This window comes from Sceloporus occidentalis, unplaced genomic scaffold, assembly GCF_023333645.1.
Source record: "Sceloporus occidentalis isolate IW3139 unplaced genomic scaffold, rSceOcc1.0.p SCAF_21, whole genome shotgun sequence".
Taxonomy (NCBI): Eukaryota; Metazoa; Chordata; class Lepidosauria; order Squamata; family Phrynosomatidae; genus Sceloporus; species Sceloporus occidentalis.
In genome coordinates, this window is record NW_028317001.1 from 12,053,125 (window position 1) to 12,068,917 (window position 15,793).

Below are 15,793 nucleotides of genomic sequence, written 5' to 3' on the forward strand. Positions count from 1 at the left end.
TCCCTCCGCTTGGCCTCTGTGTCGGCCATCAGGTGGGCAGGGGTCCTGGTGGCCCTGCACTTGGTCACTTCTAGCAAGAGAGGCCCCAAAGCCGTGTCCAAGGAGGCCGAGATGAAGTTTTTGAGAAAAGGGACCAGGGTTAGGATTGAATTAGCAAGAAACCCTGCAGCACTCAAAGATACAGAGAACAGCATCCTGCTGGTGACATACACAGGTGACATATGCCTCCTTTGGGCCGATGTAGAGCTGGGTATCCCCTTCCTCCCTCTGCTTCAAACAAAGGCCCCTGGAGCTAGCATAGATTCACTCCAGCTCCCCTACACAACAGATACTCCATGCCTTCTTAGAGTGGTGGGGGATTAGGGGATGGGGAATTGGAGAGGGCCCTGGTTATGTCCCAGTAGCTAGATGTGAAATGAGTGCATCATTTGTTGACGCCTCCTGACCTCCCCAGTGGCCCTCAGAGGAAGATGTCTTCATTTTGCTTCTCACTACATAAACACAGCTGGATGCTTCCCTTAAACCTCACACCCAACACTCTCACTAAGCATGGAATGGCGATGTGGGATTGCTTCCACAATTCTTTGGTAGGACCTGTGTCAGTGAATGGCCAGTTTTAGCCTGATTCCACCTGGAGCAACAGTGGAGAATAGAGGGTTCTGCTGGTTCAGGCTGTCTGGCCGGGTGGTTCCTCATTCTCCCAATGGCTCAGTCTCTCAGCTGCAACCTTTCCACACAATCCTGGACTGAAACATTTAAAAAAAGGTCCTCTTCCAGCTCCAAGAATAAAGACCTACCTTCAATACAAGGACCCTGATTCCTGCAGCCCTAGAAAGGGCTCTTCTGCAGTCCTTTATGGCTGGAGCTTCCCTGGGTCAGAGTCCGTCTCCTCAGCCGTAGAGCAGGGTTGTTCTGAGTGCGAAGGAGGAGGAGGTCCAAGGGCTGAGGGAGGGAAGGCAATGGGGAAAAGGTCAGTGCCAATTGCCATGGAGGGCAGAAGGTGACAATGCCTAGGAAACTCATCTGAGTCCCAGCCCTACGAATGAGTGGCAGGAGTGAGTCCAGGGGGCTGAGGGGGTCTCCTTTCCCAAAGGGGAGGCAAGGACCGGTTATTATTATTTATTATTATTTCTATAATGCAGATAAAGTCTAAATTGGTTATAAAAGGATAGAAGCACCTAAGTCAAATTTTTATCCTTTTAAAAATGGTTTTGCTTTTTTAAAATATAAACAGTTTGTTTTTCAGTCTAATCCTTATTCTTCTTGTTGTTCATTGTTTGTATGTTTGTTTGTTTCGTTCTTGGTAATATGAGTTATTCTGGTCTGCCTCCTTCCTTCTTGCTTGAAAATCTATTAATAAGGAAACTGGGGAGACTTTTAAAACCTCCCAAAGGAGCCACTTTTAGCCTTTTTTGGGGGACTAGCTTAAAAGCCAAAGCCCAATGTTTGTGAAGAAGAAGAATAAGGCTTGTATTAAAACTATCCTCATCATTTCTGATCCCTTTTGAAACCCATGTTCCCCAGAAGGAGCAGAGCTGTGTAATAAGAAAACCCTCTCAGAAAAGAGACACAAAAGACACACAAAGAGACAGACTTCCTTCCTTTTGGCCCAAGGAGCCTGGCCTCCTTCTTGCTCTGGAGCCTCAGGTGAAAAAGAGAGGCCTCTGTTCAACTGAGGCTCAGAGAAGGTTCCGGAACATTATTACCCACAGTCACAAGCAGCACAAAATGGCCACCAGAACACAAAATGGCCACTGGAACACAAAATGGCCGCCAAAACACAAAATGGCCATCAGAACACAAAATGGCTGCCAGAACACAAAATGGCCACTGGAACACAAAATGGCTGCCAGAACACAAAATTGGCAGCTGAAACACAAAATGGCTTCCTCTGCCTGAGTGCTCAGCAGTTGACATTTGAGGCCTTCAGGGGAGAGAGAGAGACAGAGGGGAAGAGTGGAGGGAGGTCCTGGAGGGAGGGGGCCTTGGGAGATATAGGGCCTTCCTGAGATATTTGGTGTTTGCTTCCTAACAAAGGGGTTTCTGGCCTCATAAAGGATTTGGGGCAAACTGGATCTGAAAGGCAGTAGTAGCCTTGTCTCTTGCCAATGGGATTTAAAGTGTATTTCCTGGACTGGATCTCCCAGTATCCACAGGGCCAGAAAGAAGAGGGGTCCAGCCCTGCAGTAAGACCCCTTCAATCCCTCTGAAACAAGGACTACAACTCCCACATCTTTCTTTCTTTCTTTCTTTCTTTCTTTCTTTCTTTCTTTCTTTCTCCTTAGCTGCCTTGTGTTAGTGGTGTTACTTCTCTTGTTGTTGTTGTGTGCCTCCAAGTTGTTTCTGACTTATGGCGACCCTAACGGAAGCCCTTTGCAGGCTTTTCTTGTCCTGAAGTTGTTTTTCAAGTGCCTCCTTCTGAGGCTGAGAGAGTGTGACTTGCCTAAGGTCACTCAGTGGGTTTCCGTGGCCAAGAGGGCATTCAAACCCTGGTCTCCAGGGTCATAGTCCAATGCTCCAGCCACTAAACCACGCTGGCTCTTTCTTGAGGCTTTGTTGTTTTTTGTGCAGTGGCTCCAAGTCATTGTTGACTTCTGGGGAGCCTCTCCTGGGGTTTTCTTCACAAGAGTTGTTCAGAGGAGGTTTGTCATTGCCTTCCCTGAGGCTTGGAGAGTGTGACTTCTTGCCCAAGGGACCCAACTGGTTTCATGGTAGAGTGGGGCACTGACCTCCAGAGTTGTAACCCAACACTCAAACCACTGCACCACACTGCCTCCCGTTCCCATGTACAACCTGAGAAACAATCGCAGACTTTCTTCTGTTCTTCATTTGTGTCTTCAAGTAGTTTTCAACTTATGGCGACCCTAAGGCAACCTTATCACGGGGTTTCCTTGGCAGGTTTCTTCAGAGAGGGATTGCCATTGCCATCCTCTGAGGCTGAGAGAGAGTGACTTGCCAAGGGTCACCTAAGTCCAGAAGACACTGCAGCAATTATCCAATCTGAGACCACTTTAACTGCCCTGGCTCAGTGCTAGGGAATTCTGGGAAATGTAGTTTTGTGAGACATTGAGCCTTCTCTGCCAGAGAGCTCTGGTGCCATAATAAACTCCAGTTCCCAGGATTCCCTAGCACTGGACCAGGGCAGTTAAAGCGCTCTCAAACTGGACTATTGCTGCAGTGTATTTTGGACCTTTCTTTGCCACAAATTGTCCATAGCCTGCAATGCATCTCCTAATTCTGTTGGCAGTCCCTCCCTCCCAACACTTTCTCATTTCCCCGCAAAACCAGCACAAAGCTGGCAGATGGAAAGAGGTTTTAAAGCAGAATTTAAATCTGCACTATTTGTTTTTAAAAGACTAAATGTCCCAAATGCTATTATCAGTTTTGTAACTATTATTACAGAAAGACGTAGAGTACAAACTCCTCAAGTACCTTTATTTTCTGGAGTGAGATGGGCTTTTCCAACTGACTCACTGTGAAGATCTCCGGTGGTCCAAGCAGCCAAACTGCGGCCCTGTAATAATAATAATAATAATAATAATAATAATAATAATAATTTTATACCCCTCTCTTCAGTCAAAAGGCTATCAGAGTGGCTTACAAAGTGCTCATTAGACATTTAGACATTATGGCTCTTAGCCCAGCAGACCCTTAAATTCCTTAAATCATGCTGCCATCATCCAGTGAATTATAAAAGGGTTTCCCTTAACCTACACTGGGACCAGTTAAGGAACCTTATTTCTCCTTCTTTACTGATCTTCCCAAGCATCAACCAATCCAAGACACGTGTAAAAGGAGCGTTGAGTAGTAGATACTCTAAGGAGGTATGTATTATGAATAACAAAATGTATAACTGAAATATAAGTCATACAAGATATTAAGAATCTTGCAGGTACAATATTGGTAAGTATATAATATTCAATTCACACAAGCTATTAAAATAATAAATAGACCTAAACGTCCAATTCTGAGACTAACTTCCAAGACCCGCTCTTTAACTCTCTCTCTCGATCTCCAACCGACACAATTCTCCCAACTGTCTCTTAGTCTCTCAGGCCTTATATCTCCTTCTCACGGAAGCTTCCAGAAGGACCTTTATCTTGCTCTCTGATTGGTCAAGAGAGCCTTCTGTAGCAGTGATGTCACTCTGCATTTGCATAAACCTCCCTTTTCTGCCTGAAGAAGACCTCCATTGACTGGAGCCCAGTCATTGCACTTGCCCAAGGCAAGCCTTGCACCTATTTCCCAATGTTGCTCTGCCTTCCAGTTGTTTCCAGGTCTTATGGTGACCTTATGGGAATCTCTGAAGGGGTTTTCTTGGCAGGTTTCTTCAGAGTGGGTTTCCCATGGCCATCCTCTGAGGCTGAGAGAGTGAGACTTGCCCAAGGCTTCAGTTCTTTTGGAAGCCTTTTTGCTTTATCTTCTAGAAGGCAGCTGAGGAGTTGCTTCTTGCATTGAAGAATGAGAGGAACCTTCTTGCATCCAAAAGGCTAACATTGTCTGGAGTTATGTCTGATAATATGTATATATAGGATTGCATTACATGCTCATTTATTAAAAGGTTTATAGTGCACCCCATATCATAGGATCTCATAGATATGTCCCTTAATAGCAGTTAACCAAATTAAATAGTATATAAAACAAAAACATGAAACAAGCTAGACAAGAGGCCTCCAGGCTGCGCCTGGCCCTTTCGCGTTGGCGGCAGCAATGGAGCTGTGGCTGCAAGGAGGCCAAGCCTCAGACTCCTCTCCGCTGCCGCCTCTGCCTCTGAGTGAGGGCTGGGTGACTGGGCTGGGGGCTTCTTGGTCTCCAGCACACGAACCTGGCCCTTTTGTGCCAGCGGTGGCGGTGAGGAGGCTGAGGAGGCCTCTTATGTTGCTGCTCCGCCACCTTGGCCTCCTCGTTGCCAAGGCCAGGGGAAAGGCCAGGTGTTGCTGCTGGAGGCAAAGAGGCCTTTCCCCCGGAAGTGTGCTGGCAGTGGAGAGGAGGCCGAGGAGCAGTGACAGAGGCCTCCTTGGCCTCCTCTCCACCGCTGCCACGGCGCAAGGGCCGTGTGGGACTATTGGAGGCCAAGAGGCCTCCGGGTGACCACCCGGCCCTTCCGCGGTGGCGGCAGCGGGGGCATGCAGGCTGAGGTGGAGAGGAGGCCTCTGCCGCTGCTCCTCCGCCTCCTCTTCACTGCCACTGCCACAATCACTGCTACCTCCGCTGGCCTCCAACACTCCCACGTGGTCTTTCCGCCAACCGTGGCAGCGAGGAGGGAAAAAGTTGGGGAGGGGAGGAGAGGAGATGGACTTTTGTTCCCAATGTCGGTGCGCATGGACTTGAGCATACGCGGATTTTGGAATACGTGGGGGGTCCAGAAGGGATCCCCCGTGTATACCAGGGGCCCACTGTATTCGCAAGCAAAGGAGGGCCAAGAGAGCCCTGGAGAGCCTTGCCTTGGAGTGGCTCTGGATCTCTGGTGCCGCAAAAAACTACCAATCCCAGGATTCCACAGGAAGGAGCCAGGAGAGTTAAAGCAGTTTCGAACTGGAATATCTCTGCAGTGCAGATACAGCCTGAGCTGGATGTAAAAGGGCAGAAGCACCCAAGTCTGGTTTTTTTCCCTCTTAATAATGGTTTTACTTTAAAAAAATAAGCACTTTGTTTTTCTGTCTAATCCTTATTTTTCTTGTTGTTTGTTTGATTCATTCTTGGTAATATGAGATGGTCTGGTTTGTCAACTTCGTCCATGCGTAAAAATCTCTTAATTAGAAAACTGGGGAGACTTTTAAAACGTCCCAAAGGAGCTCCTTTTGGCCTTTTTGGGGGGGACTAGCCTCCTCTTAGAAGCCAAAGCCCAATGTTTGTGAAGAAGAAGAATAAGGCTTGTATTAAAACTATCTTCCTATTTCTGATCCCTTTTAAAACCCATCTTCCCCAGAAGGAGCAGAGCTGTGTAAAAAGAAAACCCTCTCAGAAAAGAGACACACTTTCTTCCTTTTGGCCCAAGGAGCCTGGCCTCCTTCTCGCTCTGGAGCCTCAGGAGAGAAAAAGGAGCCTATGTTCAACTGAGGCCTCAGAGAAGGTTCCGGAACATTATTCCCCACAGTCACAAGAAGCACAAGATGGCTGCCAGAACACAAAATGGCCAGGGACTGGGATTCCAGCCGATCAGGGCCAGGGATGGTGGGAGGGAGGGGACTCCAGCCAATGTCAGCCCTCAGAGTGTCCTCAGGAGGCAATCATATGTAAAATACATATCATAAAAACATCACAAAGTAGAAACATTTCAATTACAGTAATCGCAGGACAGTTATACTGTTATGACCGGAAGTAAACATATATACAATTATAATTACATATACCGTATTTTCCGGTGTATAAGACGATCCCCAACTTTTCCAGTTAAAATATAGAGTTTGGGATATACTCGCCGTATAAGACTGAGAGGGACATAAATATGGCTGAACTTATGCTTTCTGCTTCTGTACATGGCTTTGCAAAAGAATCAGTGGTTACAGTAGACTCATAGACTGAGCTACAGAGTAAAGTGTACATGGGCTATGATGGCCCCCTACCTTTTGCTCCTGTGTGTTTCCACTGTACACACTCACATCACACCCACACACTCACCCTCCCTTCGCCAGAGCTTTGAGAATACAATGCTCTCCCTTTGTTGTGGCCTTGAAGGGAACAGGATCATCCTAGCTAGTATCTCTTTGAATTCTAAACTCATAGCAAATGTAATAGCAAATGTAGAGCCAATAAGAAAATGCGTGACCATTGCATGGACAGTGAACGCAAACAATTATTTGTTGTTTAGACAATAGCCAATTAACTGCCTTTTGTATAATCATGTGTGTACTAAATAGCCAATTAGGCTAATGCTATGTAAACAATGAACTGTGTTTTACTATAAAAACTTTTGGAAATGGCTATTGGGTGCGACAGCAATTTTATCACCATCTGCTGGTGTGCTGTCGCCTTGGCCAAATAAAGTGCGTATTGCCTATGGAGATTTCGGGTTCTCGTGTCTCACTCAAGGACACTCCTTTCAAATGACCATATTGGGAATGTTTCCCTAACAGAACTATGACTCTGGAGTTCAGATTTGGAATCCCAGCTCTGCCATGGAAGCCCATTGGGGGACTTTGAGCAAGTCACACTCTCTCAGCCTCAGGGAAAGGCAATGGGAAAACTATTCAGAAGACATTTGCCAAGGAATCCCTGTGATAGGTCTGCCTTAGGGTCACCATAAATTCAAAACGACTTGGAGACACGCAATAATAACAACAACAAAAACAATGTCTATTATATAAAATGGCAAAAACAAGAGTTGCTCTTGGAATTTACATTGTGTTTCTATGTTTTGAAGCTTTGGATGGTTCAATCCATGGGTAAAGAAATCTGTAGATAGAGAGGTCCATCATCGTCCTCATCATCATCATCATGAAAAAATAGAGGGTCTTCTTTATCAGATTTTTATCAGGAGGGCGACTAAAATGGTGAAGGTTCTGGAAACCATGCCCTATGAGGAACGCCTTAGAGAGCTGGGGATGTTTAGCCTGGGGAAGAGAAAGTTAACAGGTGATATGATAGCCCTGTTTAAATACTTGAAAGGATGTCATATTGAGGAGGGAGCAAGCTTGTTTTCTGCTGCTCCAGAGACTAGGACCCGGAGCAATGGATACAAGCTACAGGAAAAGAGATTCCAGCTCAACATTAGGAGTAATGTCCTGACAGTAAGGGCTGTTTGACAGTGGAACAGACTCCTTCCTCGGAGTGCAGTCGAGTCTCTTTCCTTGGTCTTCAAGCAGAGGCTGGATGGACAGTGGAACCAATTCCCTCAGAGATTTCGGTGAGTCTTCCTCCTTGGAGGTCTTTAAGCAGAGGCTGGATGGCCATCTGTCGAGGATTCTTTGATTGAAAGTTCCTGCATGGCAGAATGGGGTTGGACTGGATGGCCCTTGAGGTCTCTTCCAATTCTGCGATTCTATGATTCTATGATCAAAAGTGTTAAAAATCAAACAGGAGAAAGGCATCACTGTTTTGTGCATTTTGGATGTTATTGTTTACAGTGTGGCCAAAACACCTTCTCCTGGATATGCTTTCTAGATTCCAGGATACTACATTTTTTTTTAACTTTGGTGCTAAAAGAAAAAAAAAACACATAGGACCAACAACAATAACACAGATTATTGAAGAGACTTGACAAATACAAATATTTACAAGCAACAAAACTTGTGAAACATACTAAGGCGGGGTACAGGCCGCCAGAAAGAGGCGCGTCCCCGGTGCCACTCTTTCCTCAGCAGAAGCGCCGCAACAACCAAATTGAGCAGCGCTGTTGCAGAGCAAAAAAATAGCGCACGGAAGCGGCTCCTTTTTGCGGCGCACTTCTGCCACCCCAAAGAGCCCGCGATGGCACGGGTACGTTGCAGTCGCACCGCCCCGTTTGGAGGTGGCACATCTGCAACATCACCATTATGCGCCGCATCTGGTGGGTGCGCTGCAGCTGCGGCACCCTCATCACTTGCAAGGGTTGCCATCTGTGTGGGCACTCCGCCTACCAGGCAACCCTCACACGTGACGAAGGTGCCTCAAAGGCTTCTAAAAACAGATCAAAGTGGCTAACAGTAAAAACACTGGTAAAACACAATAACAACTTGTCATTGTTGTGTCCCAAACCCTCCCAATTCCTCCCATCCACAATAAAATACAATTAAATTCTTAAACAATTATGAAAACAATTATTAAAAATAGGGCAGAAGCAGTTAGAGCAGTTGCTGAACAATTCAATTAATAAGAGATTGCTGGAATGCTAATCTGGAAAGAGATATGTCTTGATGAGCTTTTTAAAGCCTTAAAGACTGGTGATATATCGGATCTCTTCTGGAGGCTGTTCCATAACTTGGGAGAAGGTCCTTTGTGTAACTGCAGAGAGCCTTGTTATTGCTGGCTGCAGTAAGTTTTTACTAGAGGACCTCAAAGTGTGGGGCAGATTGTATGGGAGAAGGCGATCCCGTAAGTAAGATGGACCCAAGCCATGGAGGGCTTTAAAGGTTATAACCAAGACCTTGTACTGTCCCAGGAAATTAATGAGCAGCCATTATAGGTCTGATATGGACACCTCTAGATATTCCAGTGACCACTCTGGCTGCCATATTTTGGATTAGTTGGAGTTTCCGTACTAAGTGCAAGGATAGACCTATGTAGAGCTCATTGCGGAAGTCAAGGCATGAGGTTATCAGCGCATGCATCATAGTTTTCTTGTCCTCAGGTTCCAGGAAGAGACGCAGTTGGCGTATCAACCAAAGCTGATAACAGGCACTCCTTGCTGTCACATCTATCTGAGCTGACATCTGGAGCGACAGATTCAGGAGCACCCTCAAACACAGTCCTTTAGGGGAAGTGCAACCGCTTCCAGGACCAGTTGGCAAACCTCCATACCTGGATTAGGACCTCCAACAATCAGCACCTCCGTTTAATCTGGATTCAGTTTCAGTCTGTTTTTCCTCATCCAGCCCATTACTGCCCCAAGACATTCATTCAGAGGGGAGATGCTTTCCTTAGTTGATGCTGAGATATATCTTGGTGTCATGAGGATACTGATAGCATCCCGCCCCATGCCTCTGGATGATCTCTCGCAGCAATTTCATGTAGATGTTAAACAGCATTAAAAGAAAGCATCCTTAAAGTTGTGCATAGATGGTACCTGACACCATGACAACTTGCAGGCCTTACTAAGAGCCCCACCTCGTGCTTTCAGAGAGGATGTAATAATAGAGGTACCTTCCTGTACATTTGGTATGACTGTCCAAGTGTATTTACATTTTGGCATTCAGTAGTTAACTTAGTTTCAGAAATCAGTGATCAAATCATTGTCCCTTCTCCAGAACTTTTATTGCTTTCAATGTTTATTAATGAAAACAAGACATTACACAATAAAGATATTGTTGCATTTTTGTTGGCATTGGCCAGGATTGAAATTGCCAGGGCTGGGAAAACTGGAAAGGTCAATATGACTGATTGGTGGTCTCGATTTTGGGATTTTTGGTTTATGGAAAAGCTCACTGATCAATCTAGGAGGTTTTGCAGGGGGGAATCTTCCTCTGCCTTTTGAAGAACGATGGTCCCACTTATATCTGATCTCAAGCACATTGGAGCAGAAGTGGGTCTTCCTTTGTAATGGGATTCCCTTTCGAGGACTGAACTGGTGCAAAGAAGGTATCTATGGGCCCATACAGACAGGCCAAAATAAAGCTGCTTCGGGTCACTTTGGAGGTATGCTGTTTAAATGATGCATGCGTACTAAGAGTCCAGAAGCTGTGCCAAAGCCATGATCCAGTCCTAAAGACTAGAGCACAGGTTTGGCACAGCTTCCAGACTCTTAGTATGCATGCACCATTGAAACAGCATACCTCCAAAGTGACTCGAAGCAGCTTTATTTTGGCCTGTCTGTATGGGGCCCTATGTCTTCTGAGTCCATCCCTGTTTTTATGTAATGTTGCCCTTTTACATCCCATGTGACCTTGAATTTTTGAAGTTGGTTTTTAAGGTTTAAGAAAAAACAGAATTAGTGACAGGAAGACACCCCGAGGAACGCCAGATTTATGCTCCCTTTTAGAGGAGCAACTGCCCCCAAGCATCTCCATCTGGAATCTGCCTGAGAGATAGGACCAGAACCACTGCAACGCATTGCCCTTGATCCCCAATTCCCTCAGGCTTTCCATAAGGATGCCATGGTCGATGGTATCGAAAGCCTCTGTGAGATCCAAAAGCATCAACAGGGTCACACTTCACATGTCAATGCTCAAGCAAAGATCATCTACTAAGGTGGCCATAACAGTTTCGACTCTGTATCCCACCCTGAAGCCAGTTTGAAATGGGTCCAGATAATCCGTTTCATCCAAGACCGCTTGGAGTTGAAGAGCAACTGCCCTCTCAATCATGTTGTTTAGAAATAGAAGATGGGAGACCGGTCTGTAATTGTTCATCTCCAAGGGATCTAGGGAGGGCTTTTCCATAAACAGCCGTACCACCGCTTCTTTTAAGCAAGATGGAAAATAGCCCTCCCTAAGAGATGCATCTATGATATATCTCAGGTGAGTCCTAAGTGCATCTCCTCCTTGGAGGACGAGCCATGAAAGGCAAGGATCCAGAGGAAAAGTTGTCTTCTTCTCATTTCCAGGGAGCGTGACCACCTCCTTAGTACTCACAGATTCAAACTGAGCCAGTATGATCTTATTCACAGAGTCACTGGACACCTGACCTATGGCCTCTGCAATAATGCTGGCATCCAAGTCAGGTCTTATCATTTAAAGCAGGGGTCCTCAAACTCCGGCCCTCCAGATGTTTTGGACTTCAGCTCCCAGAATCTCAGATCATTGGCCAAGCTGTCAGGGAGGGCATTATGAGGTAGGAAGGAAATTTGCATGTGGATGGTGATTGGCTGAGGGACAAAGAGGAAGGAGGAGCCTTTGTGGGGCTCTGGAAGTCTATTCAGATTGACTGTAGACTACTGAGGTAGGAAGGAAATTTGCATGTGTGCGGTGATTGGCTGAGGCTTCTGGGAGATGAAGTCCAAAACCCCCTCCCCTCCATGGCCATGCCTCTCTCCAATGGTTCCCACGGCGTCTATTCTCATAATAACCCCCCAAGTACCTGGGACCCAAGGAATCCTCCTAGTAGGGGGCAGGGAACGAAAGAGGGAGAGAAGACCTGGCAGGCCCCCTGCCTTTCTTTGGGAGAAGAAGAGGGGTTTCCTTCCTTCTTATAATCCCCCAAGGGCCCCCCAGAAGACCCTCCAACCATTCCTCTGAATGAACAAGGGCTCTCCCCACTTCCCTCCCTCCCTAAGAACAGACTGTGAGGGCAGCCATGGCTTCAGGGGCTGAGACTGTGCATGCACACATGCGCCAAAAGGCACCCTCCTGAGCATGCGCAGGGATTGCCAGGTCCTAGATGCTGCTGCTTATTCTGCTGGCGGCCTTTGTGGGAAAGGAAGGTATGCGCCAGGGGTTCAGCAGCCTCCCCTTCCTTCCCTCATTTCTTCCTTTGAGGAGATCGCAATGGAGGCCAAGGTGCAGAGCTGGACTCAGGAGGGAAAGCCAGGAAAGGAAGGCACTAGTTTTGAAATATAGCTCTCTCTGTGTATCCTGTATGTTTGTGTGTTTCTGTGCACATATGTGTGTGTGTGCCCCTTCTGTTCTTATGGCTGGGAATGGAGCTGAGGACTGAGGAGAGAAGAAAGGCTCAGTTTTGGGCAAATTCAGAACTTCTGTGCATCAAAGAGTCCAGTGTGTTGAAATAGCAAATAACTTTATTGAGAACACACAGAAATCCAGTGTTTAAGCCAGAACTGCCCACTCCAATCCATACAATACACTAAAACCCCAATGTTCAACATCACCCTCTTCCAAACCTAGCCTCACCCCCAATTCCCACAGTCTATGCCCCACAGGTAAAAAGGCCCCCTTTGCCATTCCCACAAACTAGCCCTTTCTGTTAATACCCAAAAATTTTCTTCAGACAACATCTCACACTTTGCAAAAGATATCATTCCCATAACTATTCTATCCAGCTGCAACAAATCCCACCCCTCATCTACCTAATCTATACCACAATCCACGACAAATATACAACCCAAAGCAATTACCTATACTATTGCCAATTAAAACCTAATCTTAACAAAATATGACTTTAAAACATAAACAGACATATGGACAGACAAAGCTAATAAACAAAATCATAAGGGCTTTTTCTTATTACCACAGGATTAAAAATATATTCTTTGTACTCCTTCTTGACAAATATAATGTTAGTTCATTACCGGGATTTCTGTAGCTTCTCTCTTGTGTGGCCTCTCTCATGTTTCACGTGGGCTGACTTTTCCCACATTGCTGGCATTTGTATGGTTTCTCTCCTGTGTGGATTCTCTGATGTGTCACTATGTTTGACTTTGAAGAAAAACATTTCCCACAATGCTGGCATTTGTATGGCTTCTCTCCTGTGTGGACTCTCTGATGTGTCTCTAGGTGTGACTTTGAAGAAAAACATTTCACACAATGCCGGCATTTGTATGGCTTCTCTCCAGTGTGGACTCTCTGATGTGTCACTAGGTGTGACTTTGAAGAAAAACATTTCCCACAATGCTGGCATTTGTATGGCTTCTCTCCTGTGTGGATTCTCTGATGTTTCACTAGGTCTGATTTAGAAGAAAAACATTTCCCACAATGCTGGCATTTGTATGGCTTCTCTCCTGTGTGGACTCTCTGATGTGTCTCTAGGTGTGACTTTGAAGAAAAACATTTCACACAATGCCGGCATTTGTATGGCTTCTCTCCTGTGTGGACTCTCTGATGCATGTCAAGCATTGACTTGTAAGGAAAACATTTTCCACAATGCTGGCATTTATGTGACTTGTTTCGTGGCTGGACTCTCTCATGACTCAAATTTTTTTCTGTAAAGAAAGACAATGACAGATGAGACTGAAAATCAGAGTTAAGAAAGGAGGGTGTTACCCCATGATTTGCCCTCATTAACCCGTCCTTATTAGAGATTAAAGTAAGAAAGTTTATGTGAGTAACCCAAGCATGACCCTGCTACTTATGTCCCTAAATCCATGGTATGATTGAATCCTTACATATAGGAGCTAGCAAAGAATAGGGACTGCCTTGAGGGAATCAGTGGAAGCAGGTAGTCAAAGGACTGTTGAAAAAAATATTCCATTAACCATGTGCAAAAATACTTTGATTGACAGGTGAAATCATATCCTGTGAGACTCCCATAGAGTCCTGAGTCAGAGCCCAAGGCATGATGGAAGCTAACTGCAGAGGTCATTTCATGCTGTTTGGCACCAGGAGATGACTCACAACCAATATAGCATGCAGCTCACATGCAGATTGGTGTGGATTGGATTGGAGTTCTGTGTACAAGAGATGGTGAAGTTGATGGAAGTCGGAGAGGAGAGCTTGCAAATAGTTGTATCATTTTGCAACTCAAGAGAGAGAACCTCCAAGGATTTTGATGAAATCAACTGTGTCTGTCACTTATTTTTCACTGTGGAAAGTGGTCAGTGCATTGCCAATACACTGGTACCCCGGGTTACGAAATTAATTCGTTCCGCTATTCCTTTCGTAAGCCGAAAATTTCGTAACCCGAAGCGCTTTTCCCATTGAAAATAACTAATGCGTTCCATGACCTCAGACTGAACCTGCAAGTCAAAACAAAGTCACAATAGAGGCCTATTAAGCTAAGTACCCTACAATACAATGTAATACAAAGTTGCCTGAGGCACTAAAGAGCTTAACAATGACTGGCAGGTCCATTCTAAACTTTCTAAGGATCTTAACAATGACTGGCAGGTCCATTCTAAACTTTCTAATGATCTTAACAATGACTGACAGGTCCATTCTAAACTTTCTAATGATCTTAACAATGACTGACAGGTCCATTCTAAACTTTCTAAAGGATAAAGAAAAAAAGTTTTTTTCTCTCTTTGATGGTTCTGGCATCTCAGAGTCAGGCAGGAGGAGGAGGATGAGCTCTCAAATCATCACACCCATGACCAAAGCACCCCAAATCTAAAAAAGCAACCCCATGGTCACACTCTCTGGCCCAAACTTGCAAAAATCGATGCCCACACTTTGAAAACATCACAGCCATGACCAAACCACCCCAGAACCCAAACTCAAAGGCCAGAACCCCCAAATCTGAAAATGCCACCCCAAAGTCACACTCTCTGGCCCACATCAAATCAAGGCCAAACTTGCAAAAATCGATGCCCACACTTTGAAAACATCACAGCCATGACCAAACCACCCCAGAACCCAAACTCAAAGGCCAGAAACCCCAAATCTGAAAATGCCACCCCAAAGTCACACTCTCTGGCCCACATCAAATCAAGGCCAAACTTGCAAAAATCGATGCCCACACTTTGAAAACATCACAGCCATGACCAAACCACCCCAGAACCCAAACTCAAAGGCCAGAAACCCCAAATCTGAACATGCCACCCCAAGGTCACACTCTCTGGCCCACATCAAATCAAGGCCAAACACATCTCACACTTTGAAAACATCACACCCATGACCATGCCACCCCAGAACCCAAACTCAAAGGCCAGAAACCCCAAATCTGAACATGCCACCCCAAGGTCACACTCTCTGGCCCACATCAAATCAAGGCCAAACACATCTCACACTTTGAAAACATCACACCCATGACCATGCCACCCCAGAACCCAAACTCAAAGGCCAGAAACCCCAAATCTGAAAATGCCACCCCAAAGTCACACTCTCTGGCCCACATCAAATCAAGGCCAAACTTGCAAAAATCGATGCCCACACTTTGAAAACATCACAGCCATGACCAAACCACCCCAGAACCCAAACTCAAAGGCCAGAAACCCCAAATCTGAACATGCCACCCCAAGGTCACACTCTCTGGCCCACATCAAATCAAGGCCAAACACATCTCACACTTTGAAAACATCACACCCATGACCATGCCACCCCAGAACCCAAACTCAAAGGCCAGAAACCCCAAATCTGAACATGCCACCCCAAGGTCACACTCTCTGGCCCACATCAAATCAAGGCCAAACACATCTCACACTTTGAAAACATCACACCCATGACCATGCCACCCCAGAACCCAAACTCAAAGGCCAGAAACCCCAAATCTGAACATGCCACCCCAAGGTCACACTCTCTGGCCCACATCAAATCAAGGCCAAACACATCTCACACTTTGAAAACATCACACCCATGACCATGCCACCCCAGAACCCAAACTCAAAGGC

General features: G+C 45.8%; 1 pseudogene across 1 annotated transcript in view; it reads right to left on the minus strand.

The window, feature by feature from the left end:
- Positions 1-15,793, minus strand: part of LOC149301612 (uncharacterized) — a 122,120-nt pseudogene that overhangs the window by 23,991 nt on the left and 82,336 nt on the right. The window lies entirely within an intron of this gene.